The 26,789-nt window shown below is 36.2% G+C and overlaps 1 protein-coding gene across 9 annotated transcripts in view; it reads right to left on the bottom strand.

Annotated features, from left to right (window-relative positions):
* Positions 1 to 26,789, bottom strand: part of HMBOX1 (homeobox containing 1) — a 176,819-nt gene that overhangs the window by 94,490 nt on the left and 55,540 nt on the right. The gene's annotated exons all lie outside the window — the stretch shown is intronic.

Below are 26,789 nucleotides of genomic sequence, written 5' to 3'. Positions count from 1 at the left end.
GGAAAATTTTAAAAATAGAAAAATGCTTTTGATAGCTTTCAAAATCATTCACTTGGAAAAAGTAATGAAAATCATACCCCTGAAGTTTAATCTGTTACCAGACACCACCGAGGGAAACAGATTTAAACATGCAATAGAATATATATATACACACACATTGTAGTGACATTCAAGATAACTTGTTGATAATAACATCAGTGCATTTATGTAGAATCCTATAAACAAAAAAACACACCACAGCATGATTGCAGCTAACAGTCTTAACTGTGGGGTAAATCCTGGGGTCTAGTTCCAAGTCTATTACTTATTTTACTGCTAGCCAAATCTTCAGTGACTGAATTTCTCTAAGTCTCAATTTCCGCATCTATAAAACAGGGATAATAGATAACTACTTCAAAACGCTACAAGAATTTAAAACACTTTTTAAATGGTGGTGATGAAGCACTTCACAAACTATCAGGTAGCAGGGACTATTAATACCAGTTAAAAAAAGACACCAATACCCATGTCGATTCCTGAACAGAGTGTAAGTTAATAATGGAGTGAGTCTAGTACTTCTCTCTTCTGATTAGCATTCTACTGCTTTATTCAGCATTCAGACACTGTGACCCCTTTCAATTCAGACATAGATCTGAACAAAAAGTGAAATCTACCATTCACAGTTTAGGAGCTAAAGATCATGTATTACTGACTGAACTTATTAGCAGTTTCAAACCATAATCTATACAGGCAGCTACTTCCATGAACTCAAAGTTAATATTATAAACTAGACGAAAGTTAAAAATGTTGATGTCAAAAACTCACATTAAAATACACATTCAGCACTGAATTATATAAAGCAAGACCAAAGTGTCTAACAGTGACTAATGATATAAGTGAAATGTACAGGGTAAAGTTAGAAACCTTTCACATTTCATATCCTAAATTGTAGCTTTAATGAAGTTCCTGCTGTAGTTAATTTTATTGCTGACTTAAGAAACACTGGTCCTAAAAGGTAGATACAAAATACAAAGAAAATCTACTGAAAATATTGTTGATTACATTTCCTAGACAAAACAGCAACACCAAGCCAGAAAACTGATTACTGGTCAATACACGTTTTTTCCACTCTTGCTGAAATTCAGGTAAAATATACTAAGTACTTACTTGCCCTGACATAGGCAAAAGGTCATAATATGAGTAAGATATGGTCCCAGCAGTGTAGGACCTTATTAAACTATGGGGAAGGGTCAAATAAAAATCACACACACACTCATCCTTATAATAAAAGACATAATGTGATAAGTCTAAAAATTCAAGGTTTATGAGAATAACAATTTAGAAATTAATTTAGGTCACAGAGAACTGGGAAGACTTCTTCAAGTGAGATCTCAGCTGTTACCTGAAGTTTAGAGTAAGACTTCCACCAAACCAAAGTGTGAAGGGAGGTTAGAATCAGTGGAGGAAAGAATCAGGGAGAAGGAACAATTAAAAGAGATTATGAAGGATGATTAGGGAATAAGTAGACCTGTGTTGTTGGCCTTTAACATGTATGTATGTGAAGACAGGTAGAAAGGGAGGACTTCCACAATCTATGGAGGGCTGGTAAATGCCTTGCAGTAATTCTGACCTTTATTCTGTAAGGATGAGAATGATGCTACAGCTGAATCAGACAATCTAGGAAGTAAATCACCAGAGACCCTCATTTCACAGATGAGGAAACTGAGATTAAGACACTGATACAGATCTGTATAACTGCAAATCACTGAATTTATGTCATTTATATTTCAGATATAAATGGGCTCAAAATATTCTATAAAAATAAAATATTCTTAGAACAGAAGACCAAGCAAGCAAGGTGCTATGAGTTCTCTACTCTCAGGTTCAACGTCACAGAGCTCTCCTAGCACAGGAGACAGATTTTTTTTAAAACTGACAGATTAAAAATGTATATTAAAATCACACCCATTAGAATGGTTATAATCAAAAAACAGAAAATAACAAGGATTGGCACAGATGTGGATAAAATAAAAGCTTTGTGTGCTGCCGATGAAAATGTAAAATGGTGGTGCCACTATGGAAAATACAATAGTATGGCAGTTCCTCAAATAAATTAAACACAGATTACCATAAGATCCGCAATTCCAATTCTGGGTGTATACCCAGAAGTGAAAGCAGGGACTCGAAAGTATATTTGTACACCCAAGTTTATAGCAGCATATTCACAAAAGCCAAAAGGTGGAAACAAACTCAAATGTCCATCAATGGATGAATGGCTAAACAAAATGTGGTACATACATAACATATAAGGGAATATTATTCAGCCTTAAAAAAGAAGGAAATTCTGACATCGTAACATGGATGAACCCTGAAGGCATAACACTAAATGAAACAAGCCAGTCACAAAAGGTCAAATACTGTATAATTCCACTTTTAAGAGGTATTTAGAGTCATCAAATTCAAATAGAAAGTAGAATGGTGCTTGAATGGGGCTGTGGAAGGGGGAGTTATTGTTTAATGGTACAAAGTTTCAGTTTGGGAAAATGAAAAAGTTCTAGAGATGGATGACAGTGATGGTTGTACAGCAATGTTTATTGTGCTTAATGTCACTGAACTGTATGCTTAAAAATGGTTAAAATGGTAAATTTTATATTATATATATTTTATTACTGCAAAAAGCAGAGTGTTATAATAAAAGAAAATGTACATTAAAAGGTATCAGGGATAAAATTCATGGATGCTGAATCATATATAAGCACCCAGCTATACAAAGCAAGTAAGTTATAAAAGATAAAAAATCAGCTCCTCATTGGACTTCTAATGTTATACTTTAAAAAAAGAGAGAGAAAGAGAGAGTTGAATAACATTCACAGGGGAAAGAGAGAAAAGAATTCTATATCAACAAAACTTACACTTTGATACATGAAAAAAATTGCAAATATGCAAGAATTCAGAGAGTTTATTTTCTCAGTTACCCCAACTGAGAAAAACAATTGAGAAAGGGTTCTAACTAAGAAAAAATAAACCAGAATAGAGACATGGTAACAGGGAAGATGATGAGAAAGGGTAATATAAGCAATGAAACTTGCAGTTTATATCACGTAATATACATTTAGATAATAACCGAATATCTAAGAATGTATAACTTACATGAAAAATAAGGACTCTATAAACAAAGGACTTTATCCCCAAAGAAATTTTAATAGATATCTATTCAAGATGTACTAAACTATCTATTCAAAGTAAAAGAGTTGTAGGCAGGTGAGATGGAGGGAGGCAGAAGTAAAAGTACTCCTAAGATCTGAAAGAAGAGAATGAGGGGAAAACAGAAGAGAGGCAGAAAATAAAAGTACTCTAAAGGTCTCACCTTTTCACGGTCAAGAAGACACCTGGGGGAAAAATGCGCATCTTTTTGGGGAAAATAGTATTTTGCTTTAAAGTAACTGCAGAGAAACATGTATCAGTTGTGGTATAATTTTAAGGTCAAAAATATTGAGTGGGGACTTCCCTGGTGGCGCAGTGGGTAGGAATCCACCTGCCAATGCAGGGGACATGGGTTCGAGCCCTGGTCTGGGAAGATCCCACATGCCACGGAGCAACTAAGCCCGTGTGCCACAACTACTGAGCCTGCGCTCTAGAGCCCATGAGCCACAGCTACTGAGCCTGCACTCTAGAGCCCGTGAGCCACACCTACTGAGCCCGAAAGCCACATCTACTGAGCCCGTGCGCCTAGAGCCCGTGCTCCACAACAAGAGAAGACACCGCAGTGAGAAGCCTGTACACCGCAACAAACTGTAGCCCCTGCTTGCTGCAACTAGAGAAAGCCCGCGTGCGGCAACGAGGACCCAACGCAGCCAAATACATAAATTAATTAAATAAATTTATATTAAAAAAAAAGTATCGAGTAGGATAAAGATTATACAATTGTAAAATATACAGTTTATGACCAACATATAAGAGTTATAAACTTGTATATACCAAATAACATAGCAGGTAATAAAGCAAAACTTATTAGAACTTTAATAATTTTATTTTTAAAGATACACATATACTCACTGATGTGTATAAAATTGATGACTAATAAGGACCTGCTGTATAAAAAAATAAAATTCAAAAATTAAAAAAAAAAGAAAAGAAAAAAAAGATACAAATATACTGAGTTATTTCAGTATACCTTGTAGAAGAGACAAATATAGTTGCAAAAAACAAAAAACAGAAATTATATTATCAATAAACTAATTTCAGAGATACGTAATATAAAAAATTTAGGAAAAGGTACCAAAAATATTTTTAGTTATAAATGACGAGATGACCTAGATAATCTTTGGATCAAAGAAGAAATCGAAAGAGAAATTATGATCTACATAGTAAGCTATGACAAAAAATAGCTATGATTTAACAATCATAATAAAAACCCAGGTGACCTAGCAAAATTTGTATTCAGAAGTAAATTTATGGCCTTAATAGCTTTTAATATTTTTAAAAGGCGGGGGCGGGGGGACACCCAGTAAATAAGAAATTAGAAAAAATACAAACTGTATCAAAATGAACTAGGAAGAAGGAACTAAGAGATACTATTTGACGTTAATATAAAGTAAAAAAGTTATAAAAAGCATAAATAAGTCCAAAAGCTAGCTCTCTGAAACATGATTAAAGAATCACTCAGATAGTCTAATAAGGGGATGAAAAAAAAAATGAGAGTGAAAACTCACGATAGTCAAAATGAAAAGAGAAATCATAAGTATAGGAGAGAATTAAGAAAATAAGACAAAGCTAAGAAAATACAAATGCAATTTCTTGGCAATTCATTTAAAAACCGAAGAGAAAAATGTTTTCCCAGTAAGACAGAAAATATCAAAATTGACCCAAGAGAAATGAATTGAGTAGAACCAAATAGCATGAATTAAAGGTAATTAAAAATCTACTATAGGAGGAGGAACCAAGATGGCGGAGTAGAAGGACATGCTCTCACTCCCTCTTGTGAGAACACCAGAATCACAACTAGCTGCTGGACAATCATCGACAGGAAGACACTGGAACTCACCAAAAAAGATACCCCACATCCAAAGACAAAGGAGAAGCCACAACGAGATGGTAGGAGGGGTGCAATCACAGTAAAATCAAATCCCATAACTGCTGGGTGGGTGACTCACAGACTGGAGAACACTTATACCACAGAAGTCCACCCACTGGAGTGAAGGTTCTGAGCCCCAAGTCAGGCTTCCCAACGTGGGGGTCCGGGAAAGGGAGGAGGAATTCCTAGAGAACCAGACTTTGAAGCCTAGTGGGATTTGACTGGAGGACTTCGACAGGACTGGGGGAAACAGAGACTCCACTCTTAGAGGGCACACACAAAGTAGTGTGTGCTTCGGGACCCAGGGGAAGGAGCAGTGACCCCAGGGGAGGCTGAACCACACCTACCTGCTAGTGTTAGAGGGTCTCCTGCAGAGGCGGGGGGTGGCTGTGGCTCACCCTGGGGACAAGGACACTGGCAGCAGAAGTTCTGGGAAGTACTCCTTGGCATGAGCCCTCCCAGAGTCTGTCATTAGCCCCACCTGAAGAGCCCAGGTAGGCTCCAGTGTTGGGTTGCCTCAGGCCAAACAACCAACAGGGAGGGGAACCCAGCCCCACCCATCAACAGTCAAGCAGATTAAAGTTTTACTGAGCTCTGCCCACCAGAGCAACACCGAGATCTACCCACCACCAGTCCCTCCCATCAGAAAACTTGCTCAAGCCTCTTACATAGCCTCATCCACCAGAGGGCAGACAGCAGAAGCAAGAAGAACTACAATCCTGCAGTCTGTGGAAAAAAAGCCACATTCACAGAAAGACAGACAAGATGAAAAGGCAGAGGGCTATGTACCAGATGAAGAAGCAAGATAAAACCCCAGAAAAGCAACTAAATGAAGTGGAGATAGGCAACCTTCCAGAAAAAGAATTCAGAATAATGATAGTGAAGATGATCCAGGACCTCGGAATAAGAATGGAGGCGAAGATCGAGAAGATGAAAGAAATGTTTAACAAAGACCTAGAAGAATTAAAGAACAAACAAACAAAGATGAATAATACAATAACTGAAATGAAAACTACACTAGAAGGAATCAATAGCAGAATAACTGAGGCAGAAGAACGGATAAGTGACCTGGAAGACAGAATGGTGGAATTCACTGCTGCTGAACAGAATAAAGAAAAAAGAATGAAAAGAAATGAAGACAGCCTAAGAGACCTCTGGGACAACATTAAATGCAACAACATTCATATTATAAGGGTCCCAGAAGGAGAAGAGAGAGAGAAAGGACCAGAGAAAATACTTGAAGAGATTATAGTTGAAAACTTCCCTAACATGGGAAAGGAAATAGCCACCCAAGTCCAGGAAGCACAGCGAGTCCCAGGCAGGATAAATGCAAGGAGAAACACACCAAGACACACAGTAATCAAATTGGCAAAAATTAAAGAAAGACAAAGAAAAATAATTGAAAGCAGCAAGGGGAAAATGACAAATAACATACAAGGGAACTCCCATAAGGTTAACAGATGATTTCTCAGCAGAAACTCTACAAGCCAGAAGGGAGTGGCATGATATACTTAAAGTGATGAAAGGGAAGAACCTACAACCAAGACTACTCTACCCAGCAAGGATTTCATTCAGAGTCGATGGAGAAATCAAAAGCTTTACAGACAAGCAAAAGCTAAGAGAATTCAGCACCACCAAACCAGCTGTACAACAAATGCTAAAGGAACTTCTCTAAGTAGGAAACACAAGAGAAGAAAAGGACCTACAAAAACAAACCCAAAACAATTAAGAAAATGGTCATAGGAACATACATATTAATAATTACCTTAAACGTGAATGGATTAAATGCTCCAACCAAAAGACACAGCCTTGCTGAATGGATACAAAAACAAGACCCATATATATGTTGTCTACAAGAGACCCACTTCAGACCTAGGGACACATACAGACTGAAAGTGAGGGGATGGAAAAAGATATTCCATGCAAATGGAAATCAAAAGAAAGCTGGAATAGCAATACTCATATGAGATAAAATAGACTTTAAAATAAAGAATGTTACAAGAGACAAGGACACTACATAATGATCAAGGGATCAATCCAAGAAGAAGATATAACAATTATAAATATATATGCACCCAACATAGGAGCACCTCAATACATAAGGCCACTGCTAACGGCTATAAAAGAGGAAATTGACAGTAACACAATAATAGTGGGGGACTTTAACACCTCACTTACACCAATGGACAGATCATCCAAAATGAAAATAAATAAGGAAACAGAAGCTTTAAATGACACAATAGACCAGATAGATTTAATTGATATTTATAGGACATTCCATCCAAAAACGGCAGATTACACTTTCCTCTCAAGTGCGCACGGAACATTCTCCAGGATAGATCACATCTTGGGTCACAAATCAAGCCTCAGTAAATGTAAGAAAACTGAAATCATATCAAGCATCTTTTCTGACCACAACGCTATGAGATTAGAAATCAATTACAGGGAAAAAAACATAAAAAACACAAACACATGGAGGCTAAACAATACGTTACTAAATAACCAAGACATCACTGAAGAAATCAAAGAGGAAATCAAAAAATACCTAGAGACAAATGACAATGAAAACACGACAACCCAAAACCTATGGGATGCAGCAAAAGCAATTCTAAGAGGGAAGTTTATAGCTATACAAGCCTACCTAAAGAAACAAGAAAAATCTCAAGTAAACAATCTAACCTTACACCTAAAGGAACTAGAGAAAGAAGAACAAACAAGACCCAAAGTGAGCAGAAGGAAAGAAATCATAAAGATCAGAGCAGAAATAAATGAAATAGAAACAAAGAAAACAATAGCAAAGATCAATAAAACTAAAAGATGGTTCTTTGAGAAGATAAACAAAATTGATAAACCATTAGCCAGACTCACCAAGAAAAAGAGGGAGAGGACTCAAATCAATAAAATTAGAAATGCAAAAGGAGAAGTTACAACAGACACTGCAGAAATACAAAGCGTCCTAAGAGACTACTACAAGCAACTCTATGCCAATAAAATGGACAACCTGGAAGAAATGGACAAATTCTTAGAATGGTATAACCTTCCAAGACTGAACCAGGAAGAAATAGAAAATATGAACAGACCAATCACAAGTGATGAAATTGAAATTGTGATTAAAAATCTTCCAACAAACAAAAGTCCAGAACCAGATGGCTTCACAGGGGAATTCTATCAAACATTTAGAGAAGAGCTAACACCCATCCTTCTCAAACTCTTCCAAAAAATTGCAGAGGAAGGAACACTCCCAAACTCATTCTATGAGGCCACCATCACCCTGATACCAAAACCAGACAAAGATACTACAAAAAAAGAAAATTACAGACCAATATCACTGAAGAATATAGATGCAAAAATCCTCAACAAAATACTAGCACACAGAATCCAACAACACATTAAAAGGATCATACACCATGATCAAGTGGGATTTATCCCAGGGATGCAAGGATTCTTCAATATACGCAAATCAATCAATGTGATACACCATATTAACAAATGGAAGACTAAAAACCATATGATCATCTCAATAGATACAGAAAAAGCTTCTGACAAAATTCAACATCGATTTATGATAAAAACTCTCCAGAAGGTGGGCATAGAGGGAAACTACCTCAACATAATAAAGGCCATATATGACAAACCCACAGCAAACATCATTGTCAATGGTGAAAAACTGAAAGCATTTCCTCTAAGATCAGGAACAAGACAAGGATGTCCACTCTCACCACTAATATTCAACATAGTTTTGGAAGTCCTAGCCACGGCAATCAGAGAAGAAAAAGAAATAAAAGGAATACAAATTGGAAAAGAAGAAGTAAAACTGTCACTGTTTGCAGATGACATGATACTATACATAGAGAATCCTAAAGATGCCACCAGAAAACTACTAGAGCTAATCAATGAATTTGGTAAAGTTGCAGGATACAAAATTAATGCACAGAAATCCCTTGCATTCCTATACACTAATGCTGAAAAATCTGAAAGAGAAATTAAGGAAACACTCCCATTTACCACTGCAAGAAAAAGAATAAAATACCTAGGAATAAACCTACCTAGGAAGACAAAAGACCTGTAGGCAGAAAACTGTAAGACACTGATGAAAGAAATTAAAGATGATACCAACAGATGGAGAGATATACCATGTTCTTGGATTGGAAGAATCAATATTGTGAAAATGACTATACTACCCAAAGCAATCTACAGATTCAATGCAATTCCTATCAAATTACCAATAGCATTTTTTACAGAACTAGAACAAAAAATCTTAAAATTTGTGGGGAGACACAAAAGACCCCAAATAGCCAAAGCAGTCTTGAGGGAAAAAAACAGAGCTGGTGGAATCAGACTCCTTGACTTCAGACTATACTACAAAGCTACAGTAATCAAGACAATATGGTACTGGCACAAAAACAGAAACATAGATCAATGGAACAAGATAGAAAGCCCAGAGATAAACTCATGCACCTATGGTCAACTAACCTATGACGAAGGAGGCAAGGATACACAATGGAGAAAAGACAGTCTCTTCAATAAGTGGTGCTGGGAAAACTGGACAGCTACATGTAAAAGAATGAAATTAGAACACTCCCTAACACCATACACAAAAATAAACTCAAAATGGACTCAAGACCTAAATGTAAGACCGGACACTATAAAACTCTTGAGGAAAACATAGGAAGAACACTCTTGGACATAAATCACAGCAAGATCTTTTTTGATCCACCTCCTAGAGAAATGGAAATAAAAACAAAAATAAACAAATGGGACCTAATGAAACTTCAAAGCTTTTGCACAGCAAAGGAAACCATAAACAAGACGAAAAGACAACCCTCAGAATGGGAGAAAATATTTGCAAACGAATCAACGGACAAAGGATTAATCTCCAAAATATATAAACAGCTCATGCAGCTCAATATTAAAGAAACAAACAACCCAATCCAAAAATGGGCAAAAGACCTAAACAGACATTTCTCCAAAGAAGACATACAGATGGCCAAGAAGCACATGAAAAGCTGCTCGACATCATTAATTATTAGAGAAATGCAAATCAAAACTACAATAAGGTATCACCTCACACCAGTTAGAATGGGCATCATCAGAAAATCTACAAACAACAAATGCTGGAGAGGGTGTGGAGAAAAGGGAACCCTCTTGCATGGTTGGTGGGAATGTAAATTGATACAGCCACTATGGAGAACTGTATGGAGGTTCCTTAAGAAACTAAAAATAGAATTACCGTATGATCCAGCAATCCCACTACTGGGCATATACCCAGAGAAAACCATCATTCAAAAAGACACATGCACCCCAATGTTCATTGCAGCACTATTTACAATAGCCAGGTCATGGAAGCAACCTAAATGCCCATCGCCAGACGAATGGATAAAGAAGATGTGGTACATATATACAATGGAATATTACTCAGCCATAAAAAGGAACAAAACTGAGTAATTTGTAGAGACGTGGATGGATCTAGAGACTGTCATACAGAGTGAAGTAAGTCAGAAAGAGAAAAACAAATATCATATATTAACGCATGTATGTGGAACCTAGAAAAATGGTACAGATGAACCGGTTTGCAGGGCAGAAGCTGAGACACAGATGTAGAGAACAAACGTATGGACACCAAAAGGGGAAAGCCACAGGGGGGTGGGGATGGTGGTGTGCTGAATTGAGCGATTGGAATTGACATATATACACTGATGTGTATAAAATTGATGACTAATAAGAACCTGCTGTATAAAAAAATAAATAAAATAAAATTTAAAAATTAAAAAAAAAAGGAAATCTACTATAGACAAAGACATCGAGACCTGTTGGGCTCCCAGCAGATTCTTAATCCTAAAATAAACATAGTTCTAATAATATTAAACCATAGAAAAATACCAAAAATGTTTCATTTTATGAAGTCAGAATAACAATACCAAATCTAATAGTATGTAGCACACAAAACACCATAAACCAATTTCACTTAGAAGTTAAATGTAAAAATTCTAAAGAAAAAAGAATCAAATCAGACAATAGAGTCTAGCCACATTTCAAAAATAATATACTATCATAATTTATTGTAGGAATGCAAGAATGGTTCATTTTTAGGAATCAACACAATTCAATATATCAACAAATTAAGGAGAAAAAAAAATCACAAGATTTTATCAATGGATGCTAACAAGGCATTTGGTAAAATTCAGTAGCCACTTTTAATAAAAGCTGTATGGAAAAGAATACTAAAAAATTAAGCATTTTTGGAAAGAAGAACAATTGCAAGTGTCCTAAGTAGCAAAACATTAAAACCATTTCAAATAAAATTAAGACTGTATGCACACACAATAAATATATATATTATTATACATACGTGTGTGTTTTTATATATATAAAGAACTTGCTTCTATATGTAAATTTGATGATCTGTGGAAGAGATCCAATAATGGTGGTTACTTTGAGTATGGGGTGGGAACTGGACAGATTAGGGAAGGGATGGGAAGGAGACTGTTCCCAGAAAACTTTATTATTTTAACCATATGAATGTTATTGCTCAGTCAATAAATCAAATTAATAAAATTAGAAATTAGAGCAGGAAGCCCACTGAACCCTTTATAATTCAACACTGATTTGAAGATTATAGGAAACCAGTAAGACATAAAAATGAATTAACTGGCATAAATATTGGAATGAAAGAGAAATATATACCTTTTTGCTAATGATTGGATGGAATACTTAAAAAATGTAAGTTATTCTAGTAAAAGAAAGCTGAAGTTAGTAAAATAGATTATTAAGGAGAGGTATGATACAACACTTAAAATTAATTTAAAAAATTTTCTCTAGTTTAGGAGACACCTAGAAAAATGCAGAAAATATTTCATTCACAGTAGTAACATTTTCCCAATATTTAAAAATAACTGTCTTGAGAAAAAAGCCCAAAAATTTTTTTTTTAATTTAGAAATAGGACCTTAAAATTATAAAGCAGGAAGTCCAAGAACAACCAAGAAAATTAAACAAAAGGAGAAAACCAGAAGTGGACTTCACTGGCCAGGTTTCAGAATATATTCAAAAGACACTAATCAAATCAGTACAGTACTGGCATAGGAACAGACACACAGATGAGTGGAACAGAATAAAGAACTTAAATAATGATTCCAGCACATATAAGAAAATGTACAAGCCAAAGGTTAAATTTTATTTCAACAAGATAGGATAAATGATTTTTTAAAATAATCCTCACAAAACTTGTTATCATCTAGCAAAAAACATTAGATCTTTATCTTACATTACATACATAAAAAATTAAATTCCATGTCAGTCTATTTATCTCTTATAAAAATAAAATACAGTGTGTGTGTGTGTGTGTGTGTGTGTGTGTGTGTGAAAAAAAAAATTAAATTCCAGGTGCAGTAAAGACAAATGTAAAAAATAAATCACAGAAATACATTCTACAACAAAATTTAGAAGATGACATGTCTTTAAGCATTCTTAACAAAGAACAGAAACTTAAGACAGACATAAAGAGTTTAAAATTTCCTATTATGAAAAAATCATAAACAAACTAAGGAATTAAATCAGAAAAAATATTTGACATGTAGAGAAAAAGCAGATCCAAGTTGTTAAGTTTATAAAAACACTCAAACTTACTAGAAGTCAGGGAAATAACAATTAGTTTAACAATGAGATATCACTTTGGCAAAAATTTAAAAGATTGATAATATCTCCTCAAAGGGTACTGTCATATTTCACTGGTCTAAGTGAAAAGTCCTTTTGGAAAGAAATCTTGCAACATATATTAAAATTTAAAGTACTTACACCTTTAACCTAGTAGTCCTACTCCTGGGAATCTATCACATAGAAACAAAAGTAATCACACATAGTATGCACAAGGATATTTATTGTCACTTATTTTCCAATTTCTTGTCTCTATAAACAGAGTTGTTTCAATCAATACAGGAATGGCTGAATAAACTACAATATACTTTGATCAATTAACACAATGCAATCCCTAAAAAGAGTAAATTAGAGTTGTATCAGGTGACTTGGGATTTGCACATTATAGCATTAAATTTAAAAAAAGGAAAATGCAATCAAATGAGTATGATGAGGTTTAAAAAGAAAAACTAAAACCAAAAAAAAATCCTTTTCTGTGTGTGTCTCATGTCAGTGTGTTTATTGATATACATACATACACACACACATAAAGTACATGAGCATGGAGAAAAAATAGGTGGTCAACAGGTAATGGAGATGGGGTTAAGGATGGGGGCATATGTAGGGAATATTGGTCAGGAAGGATAAATGCATTTATGCAATAGATATAGACACACATTTATGCAATGAAATTATAAAAATTCCTACTATCAGAAATGGACTCAATTATCAAATGATTACGTTAGGGTTGTCAAAATCCAACACAACGTCAGGCTGAGCAATGAAAAAGCCTACTGTCAGCATTGCTGTCCCTTGAAGAAAAAATATAATCTGGAAAATCCATTAGGAGTAAGAACCTGTAAATGCTGTCTTACCCACAGGTGGTAAGAAGGCTCTTTTTATCCTAGTTTTTCTCTTTAATATAAAAAGTAGTAAACTGTATAAGGTAAAGGAAAAGAATTTCAAAAGCCAAAAAATAAAAGTTAAGTCTGCCTCCTACCCCAAACTCCTTTTTCTCTTCCACTCAGACACCATTCAGTTTCTTCATACATCTTTGAACATGTAAGTATAACTTTAGGATAAATTCCCAGTAGGGGAATTGTTATGACAAAAGGCATACACATTTTAAATTATGATAGATTTTGTCAAATTGCCTCCCCAAAGAGGACCAATTTATATACTTCTACCTTCAGGAAATGCTTAATTGTGAATCCCGTATGTCAGTCGTGATTTACAATTGAATTTACATTGTGCGTGTATCTGTTTTATTCAGTAATGGTAAACACAGAAAGGGCAGAATATTTAAAGAAAGCAAAGCATAAGAGACAGTGAAGAGTTAGCTTAGCTATAACAGCACAGGCAGCAAGTAAGCCATCAAAGGGAGAGGTAACGGGACAGTGCCAATGCCAATTAGTGAGACCCTTAAGCCCAGATATGGATATCAAAAAAGACTTCTCAGAAGTTTCAAACAGCCATTACAGAGCTCCTTCCACTGCTCTTTTAGCACCTCACACAGAACGCATTGTTATCCATCTAAAATACCTATTTAAAGTAAAACAAAAAATGTGTTAAAATACAGAGATATACAAGCCTTACAATCCCATAAGTCTGATACTATTAGTGCTTTGAATTTACAGATGAGGAAGTGAAACTTCTTCCTGGCTAGATACACATTAAACACACACACACACACACAGACACAACATATGGAGGTAAAAAAAAGGTCATAAAACTCCACCAGAACAAATAAAAGGTGAACATCCCTCCCCCCTTAGCTCTCAGTCCTTCTGTCCAAAGATAAATACTATTAAGTTTCCTATAAATTCTTACAAAGATAAAAATTAAGAACTAAATACACACATATCTAACATAGAATTCTTTTTTAAATGGTAGTTTTTAAAAACTTTTAATTATGAAAATTTGTAAACATGTACAAGGGCAGAGTAATATACCAATCACCCTGCTTGAATAATTAACTCCTCCTTACTATCCTGGCTCCAAGGGATATTTTCAAGCAAATTCCAGATATCTTACCACTTTAACATGCAATTCTTAGCAAGTTTCAATATCTGGTTTCCAAATCCAGAGTAAATCAGACACAGAAACTTAGAAGGTGACTGAAAGTGTATAAAAAGGCTTTACCACAGAAAAAAATGACAGCTACCTGAAAAGAATAAAACAAATGAAAATGACTATTTAATAATAGATGTATACACATTATACTGACTCATCAAAAAGTTCAAGTCATGTTTAGGATGTTCATTTTAAAAAGGCATGTAAGTATGTGATACATCTGTTTTTAAAAACTGAAATGGTTAAAAGAAAAGTTTACATTTTAGGAAGCTAATCAGGTGTTTCACTTGTGTCAAACATCTTTTCCCTTGAACAGTGCCAGATAAGTGAGGTCTAACCACATTTAGCTGGGATTTGAAGGGCACATGGAGAGTTTCTCGGTGAAGAACGAATGGCTGGTGACATGTGAGGAAAACAGAACCACAGATATTAGGAATTAAAAACTCATCTAAATTAGAATACCAATCTCTCAAATAATGCCTCTAGATAGCCAGCTTAAAACTAACTGTAAATTACAACTACCAACTGTAAATAACAACTACCACTATTTCATCAATACTACCCTGGGCCGGACACTCACTAGTTAAGTGCTTTACACATACAAACTCATTTTATCTCACAATCCCCTGAGGTAGGTAATTAAGACAAGACACTACTTGCCCAAGGTCAATCAGGTAATGGACTTCCTTTTTCTTATTAGAACTGGAGCTGAAGTACTTATGTTAGGCTTCGTCTTTCTTCAAAATATAAGATTAGGGATACAATTTTTTATCATTTCTCTGGAGCAAATGTTTAATTGTGATAAGTACCGTGCAACAAGTTGGGCAACAGACATACTGCTAAGATACTAATGATGTTTTCTATTACGTGTTACTCGTTATGATTCACAACTAAAGGTATGTCATATACCACGGAGATTTTTATTCCAAAAGCATTATTACATATATTACTTATCAAATTTTTTAAGACAGAGATACTCATGTAGCTTTTCCTACATTTCCAGTGACAGGGAAGTTTAATGAAGAGTTTTGCAGATAAAGATACTCCTTTAAGAGATTCTAAAACTGTTTCTTGTAACTTCAAGCCACTCATCTGACTGAATCGATAAAGACTACATTTCTTCTTTTCTTTTCCACAAGGCAGCATTTTAAATGTCTGTAAAATCTTTGCAAAGAGTCTCCATACTAAATAGTCCCAGTCATGATTGTAGTTTGACATGGTTTCCTCACTCATTTGTCATTATCCTGTCTTCTCTTAAAAATGGGGCTCCCCAAATTCAACACAAGACTCCTGCAGAGAGCCTAACTGGAGCAGGATACAGGGAACTATTAGTTCTCTTGTTCTGAACCTAAAATTATATTACTTTCTCCCACCACCAAGTCATTTTTGGGTGTGAATTAAATTTGTAGACAAAAAAGTCTTTTGCACATTCATTCAAGAATCAGTGATTAAACATCAATGACAGAACTGATCCAGGCTTTTACCCAGGCTTCCCCTCCCTAAACTCAAGTTTTTTTTTCTTTTTTTTAAGCAAAATAGTTCCATTTTTGCTTTTTGTTTTCTTATAAACAAATATTACTACTTGATATATATTTTATTTGTCTATTATCTGTGTCACTATTGTCTAGTATCTGTACCTACTCCTAAAGTAGTATCTGGAACATAACAGGCACTGTTTATTATTGAACTAACTCATGAACAGATGGAAGAGGGTGGAACATTCATATTCTTTCTGGCTTCTGGAAAGGAATCTCTAGGCTACTATACTTCACTGCTAAATGATCTTGAAGCCTTATCAATAAACACACTTAATCAGAAGAGCCATGACTACCACATATGCTCTAGAATTTGCTATGATAGTCTAATACAGGAATTATAGGTTTTGATAACTTTTAAGAGACGTGGTGGTTTTGATGTTACCCTCAATATGTTTCCTATGTTTTTCCATTCTAAAATAATTATATAACCTGAAAATAAAAATATACATCTCCCTATTATTAACAGTAGGTCACTGGTAAACTCTATTGAACTATGCTGTGAAATGTTAGGGAATAGTCAGAGGCTGAGCCACCATCTCTGCCTCTATATACGGCCTCAACTGTACAGACTCCAGCCATGAGCATCCTTATACCATAACGTACTTGGTTTAGATGCCACTTCCCTTGTGGCTTCATTATTACTTACAGTTGTAGTTGCACACTCTGTGGTGTGATTTCAGATTTTTTGATTCATTTAAGTTCAAAACACAACTATGGAGCCGCTACTTGTTTATATTATATGATTTAGCATTCCCTACTATGGAAGTCAGGGTTCTCTACTCTCACGGGATTGTTACTGTTACATGACGCTACTTCATTCTTACTGAATTACAGTACAAATATATGACAGCAGGCATCACTTTCTCCTCATGTCAGTTTAGAACAGTTATTCACACACTGGGCTGTGCATCTAAATCACATGGATGTCTTGTAGAATCACAGAATCCCTAGCCAACTCTGGACCTACTGAATCCAAATAACTGGAGGTAGTGGAGTCCAAGAATATTTTTAAACAGCTTCTGAGGTAATTCTACTAGAAAACTACTGGTTTAGAGGACAAGAAAGAACTCTAATAATGCAATGCCATATCTCTTGTATAAGATGCAATATCTAGGCATAAAGACAATTTTGAGCATACCGACACCTAAAATTTCTCCTATTATTTCCCATATCAACATTCCAAGCTGAATACTTAACATAATTAATTTAATCTGTTATTCAAAATTGAAGGGGAATTTGATAACACCTTAAGATATGTCCACTTCAAGGGAACTCATATAATAGACGTTGGTCAAAACAACTCATAAATATTCTCAAAGTAGTCTTCTCTCTACAAGTGCTGTGCTACTCCTCATCCACCTAGTAAGCACTTGCCCCAGCCAAGCAGTTCTCCTAACCCTACAAAAATGGAATGCCTCCCTCCCCATTTCCTTTCTACCAGTCTCAGTCTCAGTGACTCTTATTTGATAAGACAGCAAACACCCTTTACAAAACCCTCTGCTAGTAGGGTACCATAAATATGTTTCTGTTATATTACATTATAATTCATATACAAATCTGTCTCCTAGAATGTGAGCTTCTTAAGAGTAGGGATTGTTTATTATCAACTGCTATAGTTCCAGCTCCTACTCAGGTGTAAGCAGTAAATAAATCTTTGCTTACTGAAGAAATAAAAGAAAATGCCTACTTTCAAGTCTCATTCAAATAATCTTAAGAGTCCTGATCCTTAAAATTAACACCAAAAGATTCTGTTATTAAATTAAAAATTAATGCAATTGGAACATTTTCCAAGACAATTGATAAGCATTTATTAAGTATCTCATATAAGCCAAATGCTATGCAAGTGCTAAGGATACAAAAAAATGAGCTTTGCTCTTGACAGCAGGGTAAGTAATATTAATGTTCCCAAGGAGATATCCTGTCATTAGTTTACAATTTACATCCACAGATTCCTTGAAACCAAACTCTGTTAGGACTGTTGATGCCCCTGAGGGCGTTAAAAATACTGGACTGAGAATTCAGGAGTCTAACAACTCCATGTTGCTTAAGCCATGATCGTTCTCCAGAGTTCACTACAACAGGAAAACGTAACAATTTGAATGGCAGAGTCTCCCACCATCATTATAAATAAATTTTAAAGTCTGTGTGACTACCATTCAAATATCCCCTGGACTAAAACAAAGACACAGAAAAAATATTCCTATTGGCATACATCTAGAAAATCTTGATGTTAAAATGTAACAATTTACTCACAGGACCAATCCAGATGCCTTGATCTACTGCTTAAACACTCATGTGGCTTTGAAGCCTCTAATCTTTTTTGCAGGAAGATTGTATGAATACACTGATAATTTCCAGAACAATAACGTGATTTTGCAAGTTTCTGGATGATCCAGTATCTTCCTTCCCATTTTGCATTTCCTCTATCTCAGCAGTTTTCCAATGTTTAAAAGTGAAATAATAGAATTGGAATAAGATACTTCATTAAGCTAGAACAAGGTGACTCATAAAATCTTAACTAGAATTGATGTTAACAATGTTTTCCCAATAACTCAGCTTACAGAGAAAAAAAAAAATTCTGAAAATTGGAGCCAAGAACCCTGATGCCCAGGTTACTGCTTATACTAATTTACCAATAAATAAAAGCAAAAATTCCAGTCAGTCATTCAGAAACTTTAGGGTCTATTTAAATGCATATCATTTGAAAGCTTTTTTAAGAGTTCAGAATTATGACAAAATGTGCAAACAGAAGTTTTCCATAGTTGGACCTAGGCAAGTATTTCCTGTAGAGGGAGAAATAAAATTTAACATATTTTGGGAAATACCATCTTAAGAATTGTTTGGTATTCACTTTCCCTATAGGCACTCCTTTTTATGCCTCAATCCTGCAGGATTTTGTATTCATTCATTTATGCTTTTAACAAATATTTACTGAGCACCTAGTATATGCTAGGAAATGGAAAATACAGCAATGAACAAAATCCGTGTTCAAATAAAGCTTACATTCTCGTGGTGAAAGGCAAATTTTAAAAAAAAAGAGTTAGGGCTTCCCTGGTGGCGCAGTGGTTGAGAATCTGCCTGCCAATGCAGGGGACACGGGTTCGAGCCCTGGTCTGGGAAGATCCCACATGCCACGGAGCAACTGGGCCCGTGAGCCACAATTCCTGAGCCTGCGCGTCTGGAGCCTGTGCTCCGCAACAAGAGAGGCCGCGATGGTGAGAGGCCCGCGCACCGCGATGAGGAGTGGTCCCCACTTGCCGCAACTGGAGAAAGCCCTCGCACGGAAACGAAGACTCAACACAGTCATAAATAAATAAATAAAAGAACGTGAATTTCTTTAAAAAAAAAAAGAGTTAAACATATAGTATTCAGATCATGATAAATACAATAGAGACAAATAAACCTGGGAAAGAATTCAGGATTATGATTTTAAATAGGGTGCTCAGAGAAAGACTCAGTGAGAAAGTTAAATCAGAGTAAAGACTTGATGAAGTTAGGAAGCAAGCCATGTAGATACAGGAGAAAGGGCATTTAAGGTCAAGACCTTGAGGCAGAAGCTGTCTACCACGTCCAAAGAACAGCACCAAGGATGATGTGGCTGGAGTTGCATGAGCAAAGGATAACACAGTAGAACATGAAAATAGAGAACAGGGGGCTACTGGGAGGGCAAGATCAAAGAGGAACCTATAGTTGAAAATTTCTGTTAAAACTACTAAATATTACGTTAATTAGATTGGGATTGAATCAATAGCCTAGGGATGACCCAATTTAAGAGGAAACTTAGCATGAATTGTTAATGGTAGAATTTCTAATATCAACAGGTTAGCAGAGAGATGTTATTTTTGGACATTCCCAGCATCGATTAAATTGTACATCACAGAGCATCATCAACTACTTTTATAAATGACTAGCTTTGAAGCATCCCCTTGTCAATTTACTAGAAGGTGAATGCTGAAAGGAGGATGAAGAAGGCGGAGGATAAGGAAATTCATAGTTTTCCATTGCAGAGAAGTGTTTTATCTCCCATATCTCAGGAGGTATGTTAATATATAATTCAAAATAAGAAGGTGGACAAGCAGATTGTTTTACAAGTAAAAGTTAAAGTCAAACAAATTTCAGGGAGCCCTTATGCTTTACCCCAATTACTTAAGCACCCCAAGGACAAGTTTCTTTTATTTTTCACATTTTCCACAGTGTACTATAGTTATTTTAGGGTCTCATATTATGTATTGCCTGACTATACAGACAAAAACGTATCTCAAGTCATGAGTAAAAGGCTCTGCACCTGAGCTAGGGAGAACACAACTTTCTCACACTTCTGCCTTTAAAAACCTGGGGCTTGCACAGCAAAGGAAACCGTAAACAAAATGAAAAGACAACCCACAGAATGGGAGAAAATATTTGCAAACAATGAGACTGACAAGGGATTAGTCTCCAAAATTTACAAACAGCTCCTGCAGCTCAATATCAAAAAAAACAACCCAATCAAAAAATGGGCGGAAGACCTAAATAGACATTTCTCCAAAGAGGAAATACAGATGGCCAAGAGGCACATGAAAAGATGCTTAACATCTCTAATTATTAAAGAAATGCAAATCAAAACTACAATGAGGGGGCTTCCCTGGTGGCGGCAGTGGTTGAGAATCTGCCTGCTAATGCAGGGGACACGGGTTCGAGCCCTAGTCTGGGAAGACCCCACATGCCGTGAAGCAACTAGGCCCGTGAGCCACAACTACTGAGCCTGCACTCCGCAACAAGAGAGGTCACGATAGTGAGAGGCCCGCGCACCGCGATGAAGAGTGGCCCCCACTTGCCGCAACTAGAGAAAGCAACCTAAATGTCCATTGACAGATGAATGGATAAAGAAGATGTGGTACATATATACAATGGAATATTACTCAGCCATTAAAAAAATGAAATAATGCCATTTGTAGCAACATGGATGGACCTGAGGATTATCACACTACATGAAATAAGTAAGTCAGAGAAAGACAAATACATGATATAGCTTATATGCGGAATCTAAAAAAAAAAAATGATACAAATGAACTTATTTACAAAACAGAAACAGACTCACAGACATAGAGAATGAACTTATGGTTACCAGGGGGGAAGGGTGGAGGAGAGGGATAGATTGGGAGTTTCGGATTGACACGTACACACTACTATATTTAAAACAGATAACCAACAAGGACTTACTGTATAGCACAGGGAACGTGGATCAATATTCTGTAATAACCTAAATGGGAAAAGAATTTGAAAAAGAATAGATACATGTATATGTATAACTGAATCACTCTGCCATACACCTGAAACTAACACAACAATGTTAATCAACTATGCTCTAATATAAAATAAAAATTAAAAAAAATAATAAAGCAAAACAAAAAACAAAAAAAAAACCCTGGGGCTATGGTTAACCACCCTATTTTTTCAATTTCTTTTGTCCTTCATGCTCCCCTTGACCTGGTCATTCCAGCATGATCATGTATTCTACTCCAGAATCATAATGGCTTATCTCAGTTTTATCTGCTGAAGTCTCCATATATTTCAGATCCCTAATTCCGAATTATTTTCCTCAGATATCTACTGAAAAGCTCAGGAGTTCTCAAACTATAAGGAGAATCATAAAGTATAATGGAAATATACAGTATTAATATTTTAAATTATTCATTGTATCCTACCAAATACAACCAGCTCTCAAAAAGCACCCTCTGTACTACAGATTTATATCTAATTATAGGCGTTAAGACTTCTTCAATCTTTGGAATAATTTCCAGACTCAAATCTGTTTTAAATTATTTTATATTATGTATAACCAGCATTAAAAATGTGCTAAATCTATATCCCATGCTCCTTATTACTTCTTTTTATATGAGTTAATAAAGATTCAAAAATACTTATCAAACTCATTCATATTAAAGATAATCCCTATGAAAGGCAGAGAATGATTCAGTCTTAAAATTCTGAGGTTATACTTTTTGCCATATTCCCAAATACTGTGTTAGAGAACTTCAACATATAATTGATAGGTTGTCATTTTAAACTGAAATTTATAGCTAGAAAAATCTTTATATGGTGAACTAAAACAAAACACAAGTATATGCTAAACCAATTAATGCTAATTAACCTCCTTAGCAGGTTCTTTTATCTGTGACCTTCCCTATCTTACTTGAGACCTTCTCTTTCTGCTGTATTAATGCCATGGTTTCTAACTGCCTTCCCTGCCTCCATTCTTATCCTTGTTACACACAGTTAAGTTAATCTTTCTAAAGTGCAAAACTACTGTAAGTAGGACAGAGTGGCACAGAGTGTAAGAGACTTGCAGCATGACTATTTTGAGTTTGAAATCCCGGGTTCTACCATTTGTTAGCGGTTGACCTCGTACAAATGTCTTATCTTGCTAAACCCTGGTTTCCTCCTCTGCAAACTATGGACAATGTTATTTACTTCAAGGGTCACTACGAGGACTAAACAGGATAAAGTAAAAAAGGCTCCTCATGTAGACACCCAGAAATGTTAGCTCCCTTGGCCCCTTTGTAAGTTTGAACCATCAATCTTTCAAAAAGGCTATCACATCCTAGGGGGAAAATGATTTAAGGAGAGTATCAGAAAAGCAATGCAATGGCTGATATTGAGAATACGTGCTTCCTAATGCTGTGATGAGAAAGTGGTTTCAGGAGTACACAGAAATCCAGAGCTAGGCAGATGCTCTCTGCCAAGAACTGCTTGGACAAGCCTTGCTTCCCCCAGGTAACTGCAAGGACTCACTGTCCCAAGTGTTATCCCACAATTCAGTTTTTTATAGTGCCTCTAACTAACCTTTTAATTACTCTAATTACGAATAAGTGACTTTAATTACTTGAGAAAAACATCAAAGTCAGGAGTTTCTAAACATCTTGAAGGAACAGCGGGTGTATGTTGGGGTGGTGTGAGAAAGTCTCTGACGTGAGAGAGGGAAGAGGTGATACTGACAACCATATGCCCTTCTCCAGTGGGAAATTATGAAAAATGGAATAAACAAACAGGCAATAGAAGTAAGAGTTTTTAATCCAATGGGAATCATAATGCAACGTTTGGAGACTTTTTTGGCTCAAGCCTCTTCCAATACCTCATAGATAAACCACAGTCAAAGAATGTCATGAATGACTTCAGAGAGAAAAACACTTTCTTGCTAAGCTTTATTTTAATACTTACTCATATCTATGATCATGTTTCCCTTACCACTTCAAATAATAACCAAAATCTAAAAAGAATCCTGGTAGAAATCATAAAGAGAACATAATGAATATCAGTATTTTCTGCTCCTGGCTGCTAAAATTCTGCAAGTCTACACCTCTAAAATAGAAAATGCTTGTTGGAATCATACGATATTATGACTAAATGAATAGAAATGTGATACTTAAATCTCATGATTCTGTATGTTATGGCTGGAAAACATCAAGGGTGAAGGAAATTCTAAACAAAGATTTAAGAAGATGGACAATGCTGATATGCAGAACTGAATATTTAAGAATCAATGAACGTCTAGAGACAGTACCTGGCTGATAGCAGACGATGAGGAACTAGAATATGCGGAGGTCAGAGCTAGAGAAACGGACCAAGGAGCTGCCTCTATATGCACAATAGCAGAGGGCATAAACTAGAGGCTTAGGGAGATGGATCAATCCCATGGATAGACTTTTATTTGGTCTACATGGTATTTAAAAGTCAGGAGACTGAATATAAATATGGAGGTTTTCGCTTTTATTGAAAAAAAAAAACTGCTGCATCTATTACCCCTCCTGAGTCACACTGAGTTTGTAATCCCTCATGTGCCAACAGTTGGCTGGAATTGAGTTCCCCTTCTTGTATGAGGGATGCAACCTCCAGGTCACCACAGGCTCTGCCACCTCTCAACACTAAATATCAGCTGCTGTTTATTACCCAGCTCATATTGTGATTTGTTTTATGATGGAAAAATAATTCTTTATACTTACATCTCTATGAAAAGTCTGAAAACAAAAACTAAATCTATCTTTTTCCTTACACCTGGACCACTTATTTATGTTGCCTGCGTACTGCCTGAGCAATCAACAAATAAAATCTGGTGGTGATAAAGCTAGAAGGAGGATTCTAGCATATAAGTTAGAAATCAAAAACAGAACAAACGAAAACCTCCTCAGAATTTAGTAACTGAAAATGCAGCAGGTTCCAAATAATATAACCATAAACCTTGCAATTCCAGTTCTGGGGATCTACCTTACAGATATACTCATACATGAGCAAAATAAATTATGTTCAATGTTATTTTTTGCAGTATTATTTGTAATAGGAAAAGATTAGAAACAACCTAATGTCCACCATTAGGGGACTAGATAAATAAGTTACGGTATAATCACACAACGCAGCCATAAGAAATAAGGAAATTCCTGGACTTCCCTGGTGGTGCAGTGGTTAAGAATCCGCCTGCCAACGCAGGGGACATGGGTTCGAGCCTTGGTCCGGGAAGATCCCACATGCCACGGAGCAACTAAGCCCATGTGCCACAACTACTGAGCCTGAACTCTAGAGTCCACGAGCCACAACTGCTGCAGCCCGCGTGCCTAGGGCCCGTGCTCCGCAACAAAGAGAAGCCACCGCAATGAGAAGCCCGCGCACCGCAACAAAGAGTAGGCCCCGCTCGCTGCAACTAGAGAAAACCCACGCACAGCAACAAAGACCCAACACAGCCAATAAATAAATAAATAATTTTTTTTTTTTTAAAAAGAAGAAATAAGGAAATCCCTTATATGCAAATATGAAACAGTCTCCAAGTGAAAAGAACAAGGAAGAACACAGCATATATGTCATTTGTGAAGGAGAAGGAGGAGGGAGAAGAGGAGGAAAGTGGGAAAGAATATATAAGTAACTATATATAGATTTGTTTATACATGCATGAAGTATTTCTGGAAGGATACAGAAGAAACTGGTAACACTGATTCTCTAGGGGATGGGAACGTGATAACTGAAACATGGAGGTGCTAGGAGAGTTTTCACTAGATATATTTTTCCATCATTTGAATTTTGTAGCAGGTAAGTAGGTACCTATTCAAAAATCAGTTTTTAAAAATGTAACAGGTTGGCTGAGCTGATTCCAAGTATGATTATGAACTCAGCAACTATCAGAACTAGTGAGCCAGTGACCCCCTCTCCACATATATGGTATTTGGACTTTTAGTTCATTGATGGAAATTTCAGTGGGAACCTAGAGGAGGGTGAGGGGTGAGCAGAAGGAGAGAAGGAAACTGAGACGAAATAAGGACAATGGAAGAAATGGCACGGTGTCTTTTTTCATCTGGCTCTCTGAACTGGTTTTGAGCCCAGAAAGAGTAAAAGGGTAGATTCAAAAGATAAGACACCTTTTCAACAGAGACTGTGAAACTGTAAGCACAAACTCTGCTGCACTGGGACTTGGGGACAAAGTGTGGTACAGCGATGGGGGATGGGGGGATGGGGGGAATGCGGCTCTAATTCAGCCTGGCACCTTCTGAGTACTTGAAGACTGCTGCTCTGAAAGAACTAAAGACAACATTCCTGGCGTGGCTACTATCCCTCACGGAGGACCCAGCAGCAGGGGCAGTGATGAGGTACCACATTAGGGTGGGTTGAAGGGGATGGACTTCCCAAGGAGGCTGTAAGACAATAATATTCACTTCTGTTCTTGAATACACGTTACATTCCACTCAAGGGCTCCCAGAAATACTTAAGGGAACTCTGAAGAGGGCTGGGGGTTTGTGTGAGTAGGAGGGAACAAAAACTTATACTCCATCTCTATGTAAGTGGTGAAGCCTAGAAACAATTATGATATAAAAGTATAAAAAGCATATGTGGAACAGTGAAAGAACAGAAGACAGTACTCTGGCAAGAGAGCCAAAAGGAAGTCTTACTGGATTTTTTTTTTTTTTAACTTAGGCAGTTGCTCACTGAACAGGAAGTAGAAGAGAAAAAATATGAGGATGGCTGGAAAGAGGTTACTCAAGGCTCTGCTGGGAACCAACACACTTAGTTATGCAGGACCTCCTTTCCAAAGTGAAATCTTTCAACTGCTTTAAAATGTTTCTTTTCTAAGCCATTGAAAGCAATGAGATCATGTTCTTGATTAAGAGCCAGGTTTTTTTCCCCTGCAACCCAGACTGTTGAAGTTAAAAAGAAGAAAAATTAGAGGAATGAAAAAGGGTGAAGGTAGGAAGAATTGGGAACAGAAAACAGAGAGGCGGGAACAAATATATTTTAAGAGTCAAGCGACAGAAAATTATGTAATGACCGAACAGAGAGAGTTTGTTTTAAAAATTGAGACTATCTTGCCCTGTTCCAAAAATACAACAAAGTATCGATTCAATTTACTTAACTGATGTTTTCCTATTCCATTTCATCCACAGTTAAAGTAAAATATACAATCCTGTTATGCCTCATAGCACATAGCATTAAGTAATTATAAATACACAGATAAGCCACTTGTGAAAGGTGCTGTTTG

The sequence above is a fragment of the Eschrichtius robustus genome, chromosome 10 (assembly GCF_028021215.1).
Source record: "Eschrichtius robustus isolate mEscRob2 chromosome 10, mEscRob2.pri, whole genome shotgun sequence".
Classification (NCBI taxonomy): Eukaryota; Metazoa; Chordata; class Mammalia; order Artiodactyla; family Eschrichtiidae; genus Eschrichtius; species Eschrichtius robustus.
Note: the sequence above shows the minus strand (reverse complement) of the source record. Positions and strands in the feature narration are given on the sequence as shown.